Source organism: Thermobia domestica, chromosome 6 (assembly GCF_964235325.1).
Source record: "Thermobia domestica chromosome 6, izTheDome1.hap1.1, whole genome shotgun sequence".
In the NCBI taxonomy this organism is placed as follows: domain Eukaryota; kingdom Metazoa; phylum Arthropoda; class Insecta; order Zygentoma; family Lepismatidae; genus Thermobia; species Thermobia domestica.
The window spans coordinates 15,753,210-15,765,986 of NC_137459.1; positions in this window are offsets into that span (position 1 = coordinate 15,753,210).

Below are 12,777 nucleotides of genomic sequence, written 5' to 3' on the forward strand. Positions count from 1 at the left end.
GCATACTGCTTCAGTGCGTTAATTAGTTGGATCATCCACCAGAATCCCCGCGGATAGGTTGCTTCAAGCGAATGGAGCGCCACGCAGCGGCGAGCCTCATTAATTTCTGCATACATTTTTTGAGGGCATAATTCGTCAGTGCGTTAATTGTTTTGATCATCCATCACAATCAAACCAGGTAGCTTGCTTCTAGCGAATGGAGCGCCACGCAGCTGCGAGACACATTAATTTCTCGACACATACTGTATGTGAGAATAGTTCTTCAGTGCGTTAATAGTGTTGATCATCCGTTAGAATCCCTTCGGGTAGCTTGCTTCTAGCAAATGAAGCGCCATGCAGCGGCGAGTTTCATTACTTTCCTTACACATACTGTGTGTGAGCATAGTGCTTTAGTGCGTTAATTGGTTGGATCATCCACCACAATCCCTCCGTTGAGCTTTATTCAAGCGAATGGAGCGCCTCGCAGCTGCGAGTCTTACAATTTTCTGCATACACTTTATGAGGGCATAGTTCGTCAGTGCGTTAATTGTTTTGATCATCCACCACAATCCCTCCGGGTAGCTTGCTTCTAGTGAATGGGGCGCCACCCAGCGGAGAGTTTCATTATTTCTTGACACAAAAGGTGTGTGAGCATAGTGCTTCAGTGCGTTAATTGGTTGGATCATCCACCACAATCCCTCAGGGGACCTTCCTTCAAGCGAATGGAGCGCCATAAAGCGGAGAGTATCATTGCTTTCTTGACACATACTGTGTGTGACCATAGTGCTTCATTGCGTTAATTGATTTGATCATTCACCGCAATCCCACCTTGTAGCTTGCTTCTGGCGAATGGAGCGTCACGCAGCGGCTAGCCTCATTATTTTCTTTCCACAAACTGTGTGTAAACATAGTGCTTCAGTGCGTTAATTGTTTTGATAATCCAAAAGAATCCCTTCGGGTAGCTTGCTTCTAGCGAATGGAGCGCTACGCAGCGGCGAGTCTCATTACTTTCTTCACAAAGACTGTGTGTGAGCATAGTGCTTCAGTGCGTTAATTGGTTGGATCGTTCACCTCAATGCCTCTTGGTAGGTTGCTTCAAGCGAATTTAGCGCCACGCAGCAGCGAGCCTCATTACTTTCTGCATATATTTTTGAGGGCATAATTCGTCAGTGCGTTAATTTTTTTGATCATCCATCACAATCAATCCAGGTAGTTTGTTTCTAGCGAATGGAGCGCCACGCAGCGGCGAGTCTCATTACTTTCTCCACAAAGACTGTGTGTGAGCATAGTGCTTCAGTGCGTTAATTGGTTAGATCATTCAGCACAATGCTTCCTGGTAGGTTGCTTTAAGCGAATCGAGCGCCACGGAGCGGCGAGTCTCATTACTTTCTGAATACATTATTTGAGGGCATAGTTCGTCAGTGCATTAATTGTTTGGATCATCCACCACTATCCCTGCGGGTAGCTTGCTTCTAGAGAATGGAGCGCCACGCAGCGGCGAGGCTCATACCTTTCTTGACACATACTGTGTGTGAGCATAGTGCTTCAGTGCGTTAATAGTTTTAATCATCCACCAGAATCCCTCCGGGTAGCTTGCTTCTAGCGAATGAAGCGCCACGCAGCGGCGAGTTTCATTACTTTCTGCATACACTTTATGAGGGAATAGTTCATCAGTGCGTTAATTGTTTTGATCATCCGTCATTATCAATCCGGGTAGCATCCTTGTAGCGAATGGAGCGCCACGCAGCGGCGAGTCTCATTAATTTCTCGACACATACTGTACGTGAGCATAGTTCTTCAGTGCGTTAATTGTTTTGAACATCCAAAAGGATCCCCTCGGTTAGCTTGCTTCTAGCGAATGGAGCGCTACGCAGCGGCGAGTCTCATTACTTTCTTGACAAGGACTGTATGTGAGCATAGTGCTTCAGTGTGTTAATTGTTTTGAACATCCAAAAGAATCCTTTCGGGTAGCATGTTCTAGCGAATCGAGCGCTACGCAGAGGCGAGACTCATTACTTTCTGCATACATTTTTTGACGGCATAGTTCGTCAGTGCGTTAATTGGTTAAATCATCCACCACAATCCCTCCGGGTAGCTTGCTTCTAGCGAATGAAGCGCCACGCAGCGGCGAGTTTCATTACTTTCTTCAAAAATACTTTGGTTGAGCATAGTGCTACAGTTCGTTAATTTTTTTGATCATCCACCACAATCCCACCGGATAGCTTGCTTCTAGCGAATGGAGCGCCTCGCAGCGTCGAGTCTCATTACTTTCTTGACACATACTGTGTGTGAGCATAGTGCTTCAGTGCGTTAATAGTTTTAATCATCCACCAGAATCCCTCCGGGTAGCTTGCTTCTAGCTAATGGAGCGCCACGCAGCGGCGAGTCTCATTACTTTCTGTACACATTTTTTGACGGCATAGTTCGTCAGTGCGTTAATGGTTAAATCATCCACCACAATCCCTCCGGGTAGCTTTCTTCTAGCGAATGAAGCGCCACGCAGCGGCGAGTTTCATTACTTTCTGCATACACTTTATGAGGGAATAGTTCATCAGTGCGTTAATTGTTTTGATCATCGACCACAATCCCTCCGGGTAGCTTGCTTCTAGCGAATGAAGCGCCACGCAGCGGCGAGTTTCATTACTTTCTGCATACACTTTATGAGGGAATAGTTCATCAGTGCGCTAATTGTTTTGATCATCGACCACAATCTCTCCGGGTAGTTTGCTTCTAGCGAAGGGAGCGCCACGCAGCGGCGAGTCTCATTACTTTCTTGACACATACTGTGTTTGAGAATAGTGTTTCAGTGCGTTAATTGTTTTGAACATCCAAAAGAATCCCTTCGGGTAGCTTGCTTCTAGCGAATGGAGCGCTACGCAGCTGCGAATGTCATTACTTTCTTGAAGAGGACTGTGAGAGTGCTTAGTGCTTCAGTGCGTTAATTGGTTGGATCATCCACCACAAAGCCTCCTGGTAGGTTGGTTTAATCGAATCGAGCACCACGCAGCAGCGAGTCTCATTACTTTCTGCATACATTTATTGAGGGCTTAGTTCGTCAGTGCATTAATTGTTTGGATCATCCACCACAATCCCTCCGGGTAGCTTGCTTCAAACGAATGGACCGCCACGCAGCGGCGAGTCTCATTACGTTCTTGACACATACTTTGTGTGAGCATAGTGCTTCAGTGCGTTAATTGTTTGGATCATCCACCAGAATCCCTCCGGGTAGTTTGCTTCTAGCGAATCGAGAGCCACGCTGCGGCGAATCTCTTAACTTTCTTGACACATACTGTGTGAGCATAGTGCTTAAGTGCGTTAATTGGTTTTATAATCCACCACAATCCCTTTTGGTTGCTTGCTTCTAGCGATTAGAGCGCCATGCCGCGGCGAGTCTCATAACTTTCTTGACACATACTGTGTGTGAGCATAGTGCTTCAGTGCGTTAGTTGTTTGGATCATCCACCACAATACCTCCGGGTAGCTCTCTCGTATCGAATGGAGCGCCACACAGCGGCGAGTCTCATTACTTTCTTGATACATACTGTGTGTGAGCATAGTGCTTCAGTGCGTTAATTGGTTGGATCATCCACCAAAATTCATTCGGCTAGCTTGCTTCTAGCAAATGGAGCACCACGCAGCGGCGAGTCTCATTACTTTCTTGATACTTACTCTGTGTGAGCATAGTGCTTCAGTGCTTTAATTGGTTCGATCATCCGCCACAATACCTCCGGGTAGCTCTCTCGTATCGAATGGAGCTCCACACAGCGGCGAGTCTCATTACTTTCTTGATACATACTGTGTATAAGCATCGTGCTTCAGTGCGTTAATTGTCTTGATCATACACAAGAATCCATCTAAGTAGCTTGCTTTATGCGAATGTAGCGCCATGCAGCGGCGTGTCTCACTACTTTCTTGTCATATACTGTGTGTGAGCATACTGCTTCAGTGCGTTAATTAGTTGGATCATCCACCAGAATCCCCGCGGATAGGTTGCTTCAAGCGAATGGAGCGCCACGCAGCGGCGAGCCTCATTAATTTCTGCATACATTTTTTGAGGGCATAATTCGTCAGTGCGTTAATTGTTTTGATCATCCATCACAATCAAACCAGGTAGCTTGCTTCTAGCGAATGGAGCGCCACGCAGCTGCGAGACACATTAATTTCTCGACACATACTGTATGTGAGAATAGTTCTTCAGTGCGTTAATAGTGTTGATCATCCGTTAGAATCCCTTCGGGTAGCTTGCTTCTAGCAAATGAAGCGCCATGCAGCGGCGAGTTTCATTACTTTCCTTACACATACTGTGTGTGAGCATAGTGCTTTAGTGCGTTAATTGGTTGGATCATCCACCACAATCCCTCCGTTGAGCTTTATTCAAGCGAATGGAGCGCCTCGCAATTGCGAGTCTTACAATTTTCTGCATACACTTTATGAGGGCATAGTTCGTCAGTGCGTTAATTGTTTTGATCATCCACCACAATCCCTCCGGGTAGCTTGCTTCTAGTGAATGGGGCGCCACCCAGCGGAGAGTTTCATTATTTCTTGACACAAAAGGTGTGTGAGCATAGTGCTTCAGTGCGTTAATTGGTTGGATCATCCACCACAATCCCTCAGGGGACCTTCCTTCAAGCGAATGGAGCGCCATAAAGCGGAGAGTCTCATTGCTTTCTTGACACATACTGTGTGTGACCATAGTGCTTCATTGCGTTAATTGATTTGATCATTAACCGCAATCCCACCTTGTAGCTTGCTTCTAGCGAATGGAGCGTCACGCAGCGGCTAGTCTCATTATTTTCTTTCCACATAGTGTGTGTAAACATAGTGCTTCAGTGCGTTAGATGTTTTGATAATCCAAAAGAATCCCTTCGGGTAGCTTGCTTCTAGCGAATGGAGCGCTACGCAGCGGCGAGTCTCATTACTTTCTTCACAAAGACTGTGTGTGAGCATAGTGCTTCAGTGCGCTAATTGGTTGGATCGTTCACCTCAATGCCTCTTGGTAGGTTGCTTCAAGCGAATTTAGCGCCACGCAGCAGCGAGCCTCATTACTTTCTGCATACATTTTTGAGGGCATAATTCGTCAGTGCGTTAACTGTTTTTATCATCCATCACAATCAATCCAGGTAGCTTGTTTCTAGCGAATGGAGCGCCACGCAGCGGCGAGTCTCATTACTTTCTTGACACATACTGTGTGTGAGAATAGTGCTTCAGTGCGTTAATTGTTTTGATCATCCAAAAGAATCCCTTCGGGTAGCTTGCTTCTAGCGAATGGAGCGCTACGCAGCGGCGAGTCTCATTACTTTCTTCACAAAGACTGTGTGTGAGCATAGTGCTTCAGTGCGTTAATTGGTTGGATCGTTCACCTCAATGCCTCTTGGTAGGTTGCTTCAAGCGAATTTAGCGCCACGCAGCAGCGAGCCTCATTACTTTCTGCATATATTTTTGAGGGCATAATTCGTCAGTGCGTTAATTTTTTTGATCATCCATCATAATCAATCCAGGTAGTTTGTTTCTAGCGAATGGAGCGCCACGCAGCGGCGAGTCTCATTACTTTATCCACAATGACTGTGTGTGAGCATAGTGCTTCAGTGCGTTAATTGGTTAGATCATTCAGCACAATGCCTCCTGGTAGGTTGCTTTAAGCGAATCGAGCGCCACGCAGCGGCGAGTCTCATTACTTTCTGAATACATTATTTGAGGGCATAGTTCGTCAGTGCATTAATTGTTTGGATCATCCACCACTATCCCTGCGGGTAGCTTGCTTCTAGAGAATGGAGCGCCACGCAGCGGCGAGTCTCATAACTTTCTTGACACATACTGTATGTGAGCAATGTGCTTCAGTGCGTCAATTGGTTGGATCATCCACCACAATCCCTCCGGGTAGCTTGCTTCTAGCGAATGAAGCGCCACGCAGCGGCGAGTTTCATTATTTTCTGCATCACTTTATGAGGGAATAGTTCATCAGTGCGTTAATTGTTTTGATCATCCGTCATTATCAATCCGGGTAGCATCCTTCTAGCGAATGGAGCGAAACGCAGCGGCGAGTCTCATTAATTTCTCGACACATACTATACGTGAACATAGTTCTTCAGTGCGTTACTTGTTTTGAACATCTAAAAGGATCCCTTCGGGTAGCCTGCTTCTAGCGATTGGAGCGTCACGCAGCGGCGAGTCTCATTACTTTCTTGACACTTACTGTGTGTGCGCATAGTGCTTCAGTGCGTTATTTGGTTGGACTTACCACGACAATCCCTCCGGAGAGCTTGCTTCAAGCGAATGGAGCGCCGCAAAGCGGAGATTCTCATTACTTTCTGCATACACTTTATGAGGGAATAGTTCATAAGTGCGTTAATTGTTTTGATCATCCGTCATTATCAATCCGGGTAGCATCCTTGTAGCGAATGGAGCGCCACGCAGCGGCGAGTCTCATTAATTTCTCGACACATACTGTACGTGAGCATAGTTCTTCAGTTCGTTAATTGTTTTGAACATCCAAAAGGATCCCTTCGGGTAGCTTGCTTCTAGCGAATGGAGCGCTACGCAGCGGCGAGTCTTATTACTTTCTTGACAAGGACTGTATGTGAGCATAGTGCTTCAGTGTGTTAATTGTTTTGAACATCCAAAAGAATCCCTTCGGGTAGCTTGTTCTAGCGAATGGAGCGCTACGCAGATGAGAGTCTCATTACTTTCTGCATACATTTTTTGAGGGCATAATTCGTCAGTGCGTTAATTGTTTTGATCATCCATCACAATCCCATCGGGTAGCTTGGTTCTAGCGAATGGAGTGCCAAGCAGCGGCGAGTATCATTACTTTTTAGACACATACTGTATGTGAGCATAGTGCTTCAGTGCGTTAATTGTTTTGAACATCCAAAAGAATCCCTTCGGGTAGCTTGCTTCTAGCGAATGGAGCGCTACGCAGCGGCGAGTCTCATCACTTTCTTGACAAGGACTGTGTGTGAGCATAGTGCTTCAGCGCGTTAATTGGTTGGACCATCCACCACATTGCCTCCTGTTAGGTTGCTTTATGCGAATCGAGCGCCACGCAGCGGCGAGTCTCATTAATTTCTGCATACATTATTTGAGGACATAGTTCGTCAGTGCATTAATTGTTTGGATCATCCACCACAATCCCTCCGGGTAGCTTGGTTCAAGGGAATGGAGCGCCAAGCAGCGGCGAGTCTCATTACTTTCTTCACACATACTTTGCGTGAGCATAGTGCTTCAGTGCGTTAATTGTTTGGATCATACACCAGAATCCATCCAGGTATCTTGCATCATTCGAATTGAGCGCCACGCAGCGGCGAGTCTCACTACTTTCTTGTCATATACTGTGTGTGAGCAAACTGCTTCAGAGCGTTTATTAGTTGGATCATCCATTACAATCAAACCAGGTAGCTTGCTTGTAGCGAATGTTGCGCCACGCAGCGGCGAGTCTCATTACTTTCTTGACTCATACTGTGTGTGAGCATAGTGCTTCAGTGCGTTAATTGTTTTCATCCACCAAAATCTCTCCGGGTAGTTTGTTTCTAGCGAATGGAGCGCCACGCAGCGGCGAGTCTCATTACTTTCTTGACACATATTGTGTTTCAGAATAGTGCTTCAGTGCGTTAATTGCTTTGAACATCCAAAGGAATCCCTTCGGGTAGCTTGCTTCTAGCGAATGGAGCGCTACGCAGCGGCGAGTCTCATTACTTTCTTGACAAGGACTGTGTGTGTGCTTAGTGCGTCAGTGCGTTAATTGGTTGGATCATCCACCACAATGCCTCCCGGTAGGTTGGTTTAAGCGAATCGAGCACCACGCAGCAGCGAGTCTCGTTACTTTCTGCATACATTTTTTGAGGGCATAGTTCGTCAGTGCATTAATATTTTGGATCATCCACCACAATCCCTCCGAATAACTTGCTTCAAGCGAATGGAGCGCCACGCAGCGGCGAGTCTCATTACTTTCTTGACACATATATGGTGAGAGCATAGTGCTTCAGTGCGTTAATTGTTTGGATCATCCACCAGAATCCCTCCGGGTAGTTTGCCTCTAGCGAATCGAGCGCCACGCTGCTGCGAGTCTCTTAACTTTCTTGACACATTCTGTGTGTGAGCATAGTGCTTAAGTGCGTTAATTGGTTGGATCATCCACCACAATCCCTTTTGGTTGCTTGCTTCTAGCGAATGGAGCGCCACACAGCGGTGAGTCTCTTAACTTTCTTGACACATACTGTGTGTGAGCATAGTGCTTCAGTGCGTTAATTGGTTGGATCATCCACCACAATTCCATCTGGTAGCTTGCTTCTAGCAAATGGAGCACCACGCAGCGGCGAGTTTCATTACTTTCTTGACACATACTGTGTGTGATCATAGTGCTTCAGTGCGTTAATTGGTTGGATCATCCACCACAATACCTCCGAGTAGCTTCCTTCTATGGAATGGAGCGAAACACAGCGGCGAGTCTCATTACTTTCTTGACACATACTGTGTGTGAGCATCGTGCTTCAGTGCGTTAAATGTCTTGATCATTCACCAGAATCCATCCGGGTAGCTTGCTTCATGCCAATGAAGCGCCACGCAGCGGCGAGTCTCATTACTTTCGTGACACTTACTCTGTGTGCGCATAGTGCTTCAGTGAGTTAATTGGTTGGATCATCCACCACAATCTCCCCGGGGAGCTTGCTTCATGCGAATGGAGCGAAACAAAGAGGAGATTCTCATTACTTTCTGATTACATTTTTTGAGGGCATAATTCGTCAGTGCGTTAATTGTTTTGATCATCCATCACAATCAAACCAGGTAGCTTGCTTCTAGCGAATGGAGCGCCACGCAGCGGCGAGTCTCATTAATTTCTCGACACATATTGTATGTGAGAATAGTTCTTCAGTGCGATAATAGTGTTGATCATCCGCCAGAATCCTTTCGGGTAGCTTGCTTCTAGCGAATGGAGCGCCACGAAGCGGCGAGTCTCATTACTTTCTTGACACTTACTGTGTGTGCGCATAGTGCTTCAGTGAGTTAATTGGTTGGGTCATCCACCACAATCCCCCCGGGGAGCTTGCTTCATGCGAATGGAGCGAAACAAAGCGGAGATTCTCATTACTTTCTGCATACACTTTATGAGGCATAGTTCGTCAGTGCGTTAATTGTTTTGATCATCCACCACAATCTCTCCGGGTAGTTTGCTTCTAGGGAATGGAGCGCCACGCAGCGGCGAGTCTCATTACTTTCTTGACAAGGACTGTGTGTGTGCTTAGTGCTTCAGTTGGGTAATTGGTTGGATCATCCACCACAATGCCTCCTGGTAGGTTGCTTTAAGCGAATCGAGCACCACGCTGCAGGGAATTTCATTACTTTCTGCATACATTTTTTGAGAGCATAGTTCGTAAGTGCATTAATTATTTGGATCATCCACCACAATCCCTCCGGGTAGTTTGCTTTAAGCGAATGGAGCGCCACGCAGCGGCGAGTCTCATTACTTTCTTGACACATACTTTGTGTGAGCATAGTGCTTCAGTGCGTTAATTTCTTGGATCATCCACCAGAACCCCTCCGGGTAGTTTGCTTCTAGCGAATCGAGGGCCACGCTGCGGCGAGTCCCATTACTTTCTTGACACATACTGTGTATGAGCATAGTGCTTCAGTGCGTTAATTGGTTGGATCATCCACCAGAATCTCTCCAGGTAGCTCTCTCGTATCGAATGGAGCGCCACACAGCGGCGAGTCTCATTACTTTCTTGATACATAATGTGTGTGAGCATAGTGCTTCAGTGCGTTAATTGGTTGGTTATATCCACCACAATTCATTCGGGTAGCTTGCTTCTAGCAAATGGAGCACCACGCAGCGGCGAGTCTCATTACTTTCTTGATACTTACTCTGTGTGAGCATAGTGCTTCAGTGCGTTAATTGGTTGGATCATCCACCACAATACCTCCGGGTAGCTCTCTCGTATCAAATGGAGCGCCACACAGCGGCGAGTCTCATTACTTTCTTGATACATACTGTGTGTAAGCATCGTGCTTCAGTGCGTTAATTGTCTTGATCATACACAAGAATCCATCCAAGTAGCTTGCTTTATGCGAATGAAGCGCCATGCAGCGGCGAGTTTCATTACTTTCCTTACACATACTGTGTGTGAGCATAGTGCTTTAGTGCGTTAATTGGTTGGATCATCCACCACAATCCCTCCTTTGAGCTTTATTCAAGCGAATGGATTGCCTCGCAGCTGCGAGGCTTACAATTTTCTGCATACACTTTATGAGGGCATAGTTCGTCAGTGCGTTAATATTTTTGATCATCCACCACAATCCCTCCGGGTAGCTTGCTTCTAGTGAATGGAGCGCCACCCAGCGGAGAGTTTCATTATTTCTTGACACAAAAGGTGTGTGAGCATAGTGCTTCAGTGCGTTAATTGGTTGGATCATCCACCACAATCCCTCAGGGGACCTTCCTTCAAGCGAATGGAGCGCCATAAAGCGGAGAGTATCATTGTTTCTTGACACATACTCTGTGTGACCATAGCGCTTCATTGCGTTAATTGATTTGATCATTCACCGCAATCCCACCTTGTAGCTTGCTTCTAGCGAATGAAGCGTCACGCAGCGGCTAGCCTCATTATTTTCTTTCCACATACTGTGTGTAAACATAGTGCTTCAGTGCGTTAATTGTTTTGATAATCCAAAAGAATCAGTTCGGGTAGCTTGCTTCTAGCGAATGGAGCGCTACGCAGCGGCGAGTCTCATTACTTTCTTCACAAAGACTGTGTGTGAGCATAGTGCTTCAGTGCGTTAATTGGTTGGATCGTTCACCTCAATGCCTCTTGGTAGGTTGCTTCAAGCGAATTTAGCGCCACGCAGCAGCGAGCCTCATTACTTTCTGCATATATTTTTGAGGGCATAATTCGTCAGTGCGTTAATTTTTTTGATCATCCATCACAATCAATCCAGGTAGTTTGTTTCTAGCGAATGGAGCGCCACGCAGCGGCGAGTCTCATTACTTTCTCCACAAAGACTGTGTGTGAGCATAGTGCTTCAGTGCGTTAATTGGTTAGATCATTCAGCACAATGCCTCCTGGTAGGTTGCTTTAAGCGAATCGAGCGCCACGCAGCGGCGAGTCTCATTACTTTCTGAATACATTATTTGAGGGCATAGTTCGTCAGTGCATTAATTGTTTGGATCATCCACCACTATCCCTGCGGGTAGCTTGCTTCTAGAGAATGGAGCGCCACGCAGCGGCGAGTCTCATAAATTTCTTGACACATACTGTATGTGAGCAATGTGCTTCAGTGCGTCAATTGGTTGGATCATCCACCACAATCCCTCCGGGTAGCTTGCTTCTAGCGAATGAAGCGCCACGCAGCGGCGAGTTTCATTAATTTCTGCATACACTTTATGAGGGAATAGTTCATCAGTGCGTTAATTGTTTTGATCATCCGTCATTATCAATCCGGGTAGCATCCTTCTAGCGAATGGAGCGCCACGCAGCGGCGAGTCTCATTACTTTCTCGACACATACTGTACGTGAGCATAGTTCTTCAGTGCGTTACTTGTTTTGAACATCCAAAAGGATCCCTTCGGGTAGCCTGCTTCTAGAGAATGGAGCGTCACGCAGCGGCGAGTCTCATTACTTTCTTGGCACTTACTGTGTGTGCGCATAGGGCTTCAGTGCGTTATTTGGTTGGACTTACCACGACAATCCCTCCGGAGAGCTTGCTTCAAGCGAATGGAGCGCCGCAAAGCGGAGAGTCTCATTACTTTCTGCATACACTTTATGAGGGAATAGTTCATCAGTGCGTTAATTGTTTTGATCATCCGTCATTATCAATCCGGGTAGCATCCTTGTAGCGAATGGAGCGCCACGCAGCGGCGAGTCTCATTAATTTCTCGACACATACTGTACGTGAGCATAGTTCTTCAGTGCGTTAATTGTTTTGAACATCCAAAAGGATCCCTTCGGTTAGCTTGCTTCTAGCGAATGGAGCGCTACGCAGCGGAGAGTCTCATTACTTTCTTGACAAGGACTGTATGTGAGTATAGAGCTTCAGTGTGTTAATTGTTTTGAACATCCAAAAGAATCCCTTCGGGTAGCTTGTTCTAGCGAATCGAGCGCTACGCAGAGGCGAGTCTCATTACTTTCTGCATACATTTTTTGACGGCATAGTTCGTCAGTGCGTTAATTGGTTAAATCATCCACCACAATCCCTCCGGGTAGCTTGCTTCTAGCGAATGAAGCGCCACGCAGCGGCGAGTTTCATTACTTTCTTCAAAAATACTTTGGTTGAGCATAGTGCCAGAGTTCGTTAATTTTTTTGATCATCCACCACAATCCCACCGGATAGCTTGCTTCTAGCGAATGGAGCGCCTCGCAGCGTCGAGTCTCATTACTTTCTTGACACATACTGTGTGAGAGCATAGTGCTTCAGTGCGTTAATAGTTTTAATCATCCACCAGAATCCCTCCGGGTAGCTTGCTTCTAGCTAATGCAGCGCCACGCAGCGGCGAGTCTCATTACTTTCTGTACACATTTTTTGACGGCATAGTTCGTCAGTGCGTTAACTGGTTAAATCATCCACCACAATCCATCCGGGTAGCTTGCTTCTAGCGAATGAAGCGCCACGCAGCGGCGAGTTTCATTACTTTCTGCATACACTTTATGAGGGAATAGTTCATCAGTGCGTTAATTGTTTTGATCATCGACCACAATCTCTCCGGGTAGTTTGCTTCTAGCGAAGGGAGCGCCACGCAGTGGCGAGTCTCATTACTTTCTTGACACATACTGTGTTTGAGAATAGTGTTTCAGTGCGTTAATTGCTTTG